The following is an 8,613-nucleotide window of genomic DNA, read 5'->3' as shown; positions in this document are numbered from 1 at the left end:
ACGCAAAGCTCCCAAACAAACCCTTTAATTATTTTTCTTTTTAATATTTATACGAAAAAATCACCCTCAAGATCAAAGACCTAACAGCGTTGGCTTTGCCTGTCATACTTACTTACAATCACTGTATTAAAAAGCTTAAATTTGGATGAGCTTACCTTTTGCCACCCTTTAATCAGACTGGTTTCCGTTTCTCCATAGCTCTTTTTGTCTACCGGCGGTTATGGACCATTGAACGTGACAGAGCCGGGTGGGATACGTGGCAAGCATACTTATATGGTTTGGACCAATGCTATCAGTATCGTCACAAAATCAATACGCTGCAAGCCTGAATGGTTTATTTTTTAATAAATATAAAAATTATTAAAAATAATATTTTAAAATTATTTTAATATTTTTAACATGTGTCATGTTATGATTGACACATAAAAAAAAGTTTCACTTGAGAATCGGTGTCTCGGATATAGCTGATTCGGTGGCCAAACGATTCAGGGCGGATACCGATACTGACAACAGTGGTCTGGACTCTGGCCGTGTGTGCCTTTGATTGGAAGTTGTTTCGTTTGGTAATTACCAGGTCTCTGTAATTTCTTTTGATTGTCAGTATGGGACTGCAATTAGGCTAAAAGCTTTTGCCATCTGCATAAGGTTTTTCATAATTATTGAGCAATTCAAATTACAAACTTGAAGTTTTTTTCAATTCATTCCGTTCAAAAATAAAGGGTTTTTTATCATTGGTTAATGTTAAAAAGAAAAAGGCTGAGATTAAAGAGCGTTTTTTATTGGTGAAAATTTCAAGAAAATAAAAAAAGCTTAAAATAGAGAACCCTTTCAAATTTCAATTGGGTAGACTTAACAAAACAAAAAAAAAAAGGAGCTCGGTAACGTTTGCACATGATTGATAAATGAATCGTTTTTCAAACAATAAAGGAAAACAATAACGTTGTCTGCAACTTGTTCGGATTGAACCCGGTAATGGCATCGGTGGGGGCTCACAACCAATGTTATCAGTATCGGTGCCTATCGGCCGATACTCATTGTATCAGCAGAAAATAGATAAGCGTGAATCGGTTATTTTTTGATAGATGTAAAAAAGTACCAAAAAATATTTTTTAATATTATTTTAAAATTAATTTAATGATTTTAACATGTTATGATTGACACATAATAAATTTTTATTATTTTTAAGCCGATACCGAACAATTTACTTGAGTATCGGTATTGGGCAATACAGCTGAATCGATGGTCAAACGATTCAGGGCCAATACCGATACTGACAACATTGCTCACAAGATCACATGAGACGAGAATATTTTATAAATCTTAGCTGTCAATTCAAGGTAAGGGTTGGGCAACGGAAACCACGGCCCACGACCTGCAGTTAGGCCAGCTGGCCTAATTGGGCTAGGCTTATATATATAATATATTATATATAATGTATTATAATATATATCATGTTGGGCTGCAGCATGGCCGGGTCAGGCCAAAAGTCCAATTTGGGTCTGCCCGGCCTGGGCCTAAGTCTATGATCTTGGTGGTGGTGGTCTCTGTGTATTAAAAAAAGGTTGTTGACAACTTCATTCTCCTACTCTCATCAATTATCACTCATTTTATTCTCCACTCCCAGCACCCTTCTCATCTCCTCTCCAACACCTACTCTTATTGGGAGCCAAAAGGTATTGAGGTGTTGGGGGTGGCCAACTCCATTCCTAACCTAATGTTTTGGCAACACCATCACTCCCAAACAGGAGAGAGCATGAGAATGTCAAACCTCAACACACTTCCAATTCAGGGCTCTCAAAGAGAGCTAAGATATATGGATCTCCAATCCTTGGAAGATGAAGGGAGGGAGGGCTTAAAGGCATGTTTATTCTGTTCCAGATCCAAGCATTCAAAGGCTAATGTTTTTATTGGATGTAGGTAGGGATGAAAGTAGACCGGGGGAAAGCGGAGCCCTGCCCCGCCTCTCCCCGTTTGGCCCGGGGATGAAGGGCATGAAACGGAGATGAAGGTTAAAATTCATCCCCGTGCGGGGATAGAGGCGGAGATGGACTTAAGCTCTCCCCCGCCCAGCCCCGTCCCCGCCTTGCCCTGCCCCACGCCATTCCCAATCCTTTTAAGGGATGACACTAGACCGAGGGGAAATGGGGCTCCGCCCCACCTCGCCCCCGTTTGGACTGGGGATGGAGGACATGAAACGGGGGTGGAGGTTAAAATCCATCCCCGTGGAGGGATGAAGGTTCGGATTTTGAGACAGGGCGGGGGTGGAGACCTTGTCCCCCGCCCCGGTCCATTGTCATCTCTAGATGTAGGAGTGAAAAAACAACCAAGCAACTCATTGCTTGGCACCCATGGGGCCGCCTAGCCTCTGAGTTTTATGCTGTAGGCACGATGACCATAGTTATGGCAGACTGAGACAGCAAGACCAAGTCTTCATGCCAGTGCAATTTCTTCGGGTTATAAATAAATAAAAAAACTCGTAGATTGGTTCAATTCGGACAATTTGAATACCTTGATATCTAGTAACTGTTCATTGAAATTGGCATGGGGCCCATACTGGGAATCGATGTATTCAAATGGTGAAATCCGAAATTAGGGAATTTTATATTCAGATTTACCTTAAGATACACAATCTCTCGCCCAACGAGAGATTTGGGCTAGAAATATAAGATTTTGATCCTCGAATCTTATATTTACATCTAAGATCCAAGCAGTCAAAATGCCCCTTGGTAATGTCTATTTTAGTTGGTACGGTCACACAAACTAAGCAGTTCACGCTTGGCTCAACTCTGGATTTAAGAGATTTTTCTTTGGACAATCCAAGGGAAACTCTAGCTGACCTCCGATTGGTAAAACCCTTAAGGCCCCCCTTGTTCATTAGAGAGTACACCCAGCTTCAACCTTATACCAAGTCATGTCACATGTGGGTTTCGAACTTGTAGCGTCCCGTTAACTTGGTGGCATTCACAAGCCACCCCTACCAGATGAATGGAGCCTTTGTAAGCGAGATTTAAGTGGTTGTTCAAGTTTGCAAATTGATCATAAGATAGCTTATCAAGGTTATTGAGCCAAGTATAGGCAAAGGAGAGAGAGAGTTTGATTTTTTATTATATGTTTTGCAAATCAAACTAATTAGCAAATCTGATCTCTATCGTTTAGTTAATAAAAAAAGATCTTTTAGATGAGAAATATCTTAAGGCCAGTTTCTAAAATAATCTATAAACAATCGCCTGCATCGCAATCAAAACTTTATAATAAAAAAATAATGACTTTTCAATGAAACAATTTGGTCCACAATATTTTTTGTAGTAATAGATAATGATTAAAAAATCTTAAGTCTCAAATTGATCAAAGAAGACTTACCACTACTATAAGTTTTTGGAGTGGCATGTACAAGTATATATACTCAAAACTGAGCAGGACAGACCCAATCAGGTCACTACAATTTCTTTTTATTACAATGCTACCATAAGCTACAATGTTTAACCATCTTAAGTGCTTAGAATTAAGAAAGAAAAATAACATCTTTTGGTTGAAATTTTGAAAAGAAAGAGATAGAAAAAACTAAGAATAAATGACATTTTTTATTTGGTGAACTATAAAAACACCAGATTTTAGTTACAAGAGGCATTTTTCATGCGGTCACGCTGAGTTACAATATGCACATGATTGACCAATGAATCAAGTCACCTAAACCTGTCCCAGTTCAGCCAGGTCATAATGACCTGGTGGGGTCAAGAACAAAATGACATGACGAGCTTATTTTATGAACCCATCTTATTTAATGAGCTGTAACCTGTAAACATAACATACATTTATGGTATTCATATATATGGGAATGAAAACCTCTCCAATGGAAAACCTCCCAAGCCTCTCCAATGAAGTTTTTTTGATGTTTTTTCAAAATTTTGACTGTACAGATTTGCTCAGCATGATCGATTTACTATAAATCGATACTTGAATCATGAATTTTAGATAGAAAAAATGGTATTTGGATCCAAAAAAAATTATAAAAATTGTACGCCATTGATTTTTGAAGCTTATAAAAACCTATCTATGCATCAGAGTCAAATGCACTAAGAACTGATTCATATAAAAACAAACATATCGATCACATATGTATAGTCAGAATTTTGAAAAAAATAGCAAAAATCCAATAAAACATTCATTTGGGAGGTTTTTCATTTCCCTTCATATATATATATATATATATATATATATATATATATATATATATATATATATATATATTCCTCTCAAAAAAAATTACACATACATTTATAGGAGAAAAATCCCTATAGTCATGTTTTTGTAAATGACAACTTTTTTTTTGATAAATCTGACCTTGAAGATGTGATCTTCATGGTTTTTTTAGGAGAATCAACATTAGGATTGTAGGGTTCGAATATGTAAACAGATTATTTTGCTGGTAAAAAAATTGACAGCCATAAGCACTTCAAACTGTATTGATTAAGAGCATATTGTTTAATTAAAAAAAACACAATCCCAATATTGATCATAAATAAATAAGCCATGCTGAATACATCTACCGTGTTAGATTAAGTCAACAACTTGCATTAACATATACCATTAATTAATTTAAAAAATTATCATATTGTTCTTACAAAATGACATGTTTCCCGAAATACCTAGAAATTTGACAAAATTTCTAGCAAATCCAAATTTTTGATTCCCAACTTTTTTAGGGCATGTTTACCCCTTACCAAATGTCCTAAAAAAGTCCTCATACACATGCAAACCTTCACAACTCTTTACTTGCAAATGTCCTCATACACATACAAACCTCCATTAAAAAAATGGCATAGTCAGGAGGACATTGGCAAATGCAGTACCACATTTGTAACTCATGGTTGTGAAGGTCGTATTGTATTTGCAAATATCCTCCTGCCTGTGCATATTTATAAACCCTCATGAGCCTAAAAATACTAAAATACCTCTCACTAAGCCTCAATGTTAACACAAACACCACCCCCCATGTAGATACAAAGATGTGAGAGACTATACAAGACCCGCCCCAATACAAAAATACTCCAAAATCAAGGAAAACGTCGAACGAAGAATTGACTTTGCAATCATCAGATTACAACATGTAAGAAAGTTCTTGAATCACCTAAAAAATCAATTAATGTCTCACAAAGTGCCAATTTTTCACAAGACAAAAGATTCTATTTTTTTAGGATCCAAGATGCAATTCCTAGCAAATGGACCATATTCAACAATCCGTGGGGCGCATCTTTTTACTCTTAGTGTAAACAGTTGAATCATAAATTAGTTTATATTGTCTTATAGCATGATTTATAAATCATATCCCAAGTGAGAGAGAGAGAGAGAGAGCGGGTACGGGTTTCCTGGACTCAAACGTGAATCAGAGTCACAAGATACCCTTTGTGATTCACATAAATGGGAAAACAACTCTCATTTGCAAAGCAAATGAGATTCTGTTTTTCATGAACGGGTCATTTTCTTATGTTTGGTTAGTTATGCCAATGAGATTCAATGTCCTATTTGCAAAAGTTTGAATCTCATGACATTACCAACCGTGCCCTAAATAGGGTTGGAGGGGGAAGCAGCTCCTGTGGGGGGGGGGGGGGGGGGGGGGGGGGACTATGTAAGTTTATTATTTCCAAGTGAGTAGGTGGTATCCCATGTGGTAAGTGGGGTTCTGTGCCTCTGCCACATGGGGCTTAAGAGTTATCTGGTAGGGTCTGCCTAACTCCAGCTTGCCTTTCAAAAAAAAAAAAAAGCTATTCTCAAGAGAACCAAAAGTCAAACATTTTAAGTTTTGAAAAGCAACAATCTACATCATTTTTTTATAGAGCTACACTAGATTATTGCTTTTTTAGAACCAATACGAGTCATTGGATTTAAAAAATCCAATGGTTATGCGTTTGGTACCGCAATATTTTGGTGGTACCAGAACACTATATATATGATACAAAACCAGTGTTAAAATCCTTTACGAGTCTTGGACTGTAAAAAAATTTTTGGTAACTCCCTTGCTTCGGATTAAATCTTGCTTTTCAGGTACTAAAATTCCGTGATTCCACCACCACTGAGTCTTTTATCATTTTAATATTGTTATTTGGGTGTGCTTGTGTTGCATTTGGACCTAAAATAAATCTTTAGGTAAGGATTTTTTTTTTATATGATTTTTGGTTCTGCTAAGTTGTTTCTTATGAAAGTGAATTTTTAGTTTTTAAAAAAAAATGATTGAAAAAATTTAATTTTGGGTGTCTATTTCCTACTTTCATGGGTATAAACCCTAGTTAGAATTGGGTGTTTGCTTACTTGTTTTGGATTATGAAATTTGATTAGAAATACTTGTTGAAGAAAATCATGTCACTTAAATTTCTTAGAAAAAATCGATGACCTCTAACAATGTAATCATTCACTATGTGTAAGGCATTGTTTGCATTGTTTTTTCTTCTATTCTGATTTATCCTCATTTCTTAGGGCTTTGATTATAGAGGCTTCAGTTTTTTTTTTGGGTTTTCAAAAACCCATATCATGTCCTATATTTTTGGATATGTAGATCCTCTCACCCATACTAGAAGCTATCAACTTGGGTATATCGGTGGTACTAAAAAAAAGTTGAGTACTCTCTTGTATATAAAAGGAGTCATAGCTCAAGTATATAGTGAAAGGTCCAAGAAGGTGCAAGCTCGTACATATTAGAACCCTATAAAGTGCCTTCACAATTTCGTGGAGCATACAAAGAGATCCCCAAAAAACCTATTTTTTGAAATCTGATGTGTGTTGTGTGATTTGTTTTGACTCTTGTGTGTTTATAGAACCCAAACCAATGGTTCTCAAGAAGGATTCTCACATTATGAACCCTATGAAGTGCCCTAGTAGTTTCATGGAGTATACAAGGAGATAAGAGAAAACCTGTTTTTAAATTCTGATATGTGTTGTGTGATTTGTGTTGACTCTTACATGTTCATAGAACCCAAACCAAGGGTCCCTAAGAAGGATTCTCATACTAAAACTTCTAAGAACCAGTCAAACTAGGGGCAAGGTTCCAAGATCTCTAACCTCGACTTGCAATCCAAGTTCATAGCCCATGACACCTAGACAAATTGGTAAGAAGGCTAGAGGTACCAAGGAACTACAAAGTCCACTAAAAGATAATTCCAGTCTATGATTGGTCGTGACCCATCCACACTTAACAGATCCATTTAAAAAGTTGGAAGGGGAAGGAACAAATCTTGAGACTGATGAGAACAAAGATCTGTATACTCATAAGGTGTTGGACAATGGGAAAAAATTGTCCAAGATATCCCAGACAAGTTTATACTATAAGGACTTGAAAGTTTCAATGTTGTCTTAAGATTGATGATCAGCAAAATTCAACAGAAGTTCATAGAAAATGAAGCTTAGCTCTGCAGTTTCAAGCAAGTGCTGAAACAAAAAAAACTGAGAATATCATAGTTAAGCCAACTAAGTCTATATATTGTATGAAAATCAAGCTACCAACGACCCAGATTCCACTTTCATAACTCACCAAGTATGAAGAGAGGGTTAGAAATCTTGAGAAGGAGCTTCGTAATGTGAATAGGCAAATGAGGTATGCCAGGGGTGAATGGAGGTCTTACAAAATTTAAGGGATGAACATGTGTGTTTATATCTATTATGTCTGGTGTAGTCTATTTTTTGGCCACTTGCATCAGGAATCCGATGAAGCAGAAAAAATAACATAAAAAGATCATAACATTATCTTTCGAACTCTACCAAGATCACCTCGATTTGATGAGCGGTTGGAGAGAAACAACTTCTGGAATACAGATTGTTTGGTGCTTTGAGTCTACAGAACAATTTGTTGTTTCGGCTTTAGAATGTAGAAACGAGAGCCCTGGAGGGGTTTTCAGCTCTGACTCAAAACAAGAAAGTTTGAGATCTATGTCTCAAATTTCTATAGGTCTGATAACAGAGATTATTATGTAGAAAATAGTTAGAAAATTGATTATTTTTTATGTTCATGCATGTTTTTAGAGACCTTGGAATCCAAAATCGCACTGAACATGAGAATGAAAGAGTCAAACGTCTATTTTTCAATGAGCTCTAGAACAAAACTAGAGTTGTGGTTAGGGAGCAAAGACTTTGTTAATTAGAGCTAGGACATATGCATAAAAATGATTTTGGATCTGAGATGGATCCAATATCCAAAAATTCAAAAATAACAATGAAACTACTAACCTCGCAATGCTGATTTTTAGAAACTTCGATCCTGGAGTTTGAAGGAATGGTCCCATTTTGATCGCAATTTTGTGGATCTCTAAATTTTTTAAAACAAAAACAAGAGTTTTCATAAAAAAATAGTTTTAAAAAATACAAATGGGTCCAAAATTACATCCAAATTTAATTGTGATTATGGGGTCTGCTCTACAAGATCACACACCTTTCCTTCTCTATTAAGCAGGGATCAGCTGAACCAGGAATCCTCGATCTTCATTTTAGAGTGACGACATTGTGGAAGGTCGTACCTTATACTCGATTCTAAAGAAAAAGATGAGCTTGATCGCAAAAGCCACCAAAACTTGAAAAAAGAACAAAAACACAATATGCAAACATTAGGGCTATCAAAACTTAGAAAAA

The sequence above is a fragment of the Nuphar pumila genome, chromosome 12 (assembly GCF_984573655.1).
Source record: "Nuphar pumila chromosome 12, dmNupPumi1.hap1.1, whole genome shotgun sequence".
Lineage (NCBI taxonomy): Eukaryota > Viridiplantae > Streptophyta > Magnoliopsida > Nymphaeales > Nymphaeaceae > Nuphar > Nuphar pumila.
Note: the sequence above shows the minus strand (reverse complement) of the source record.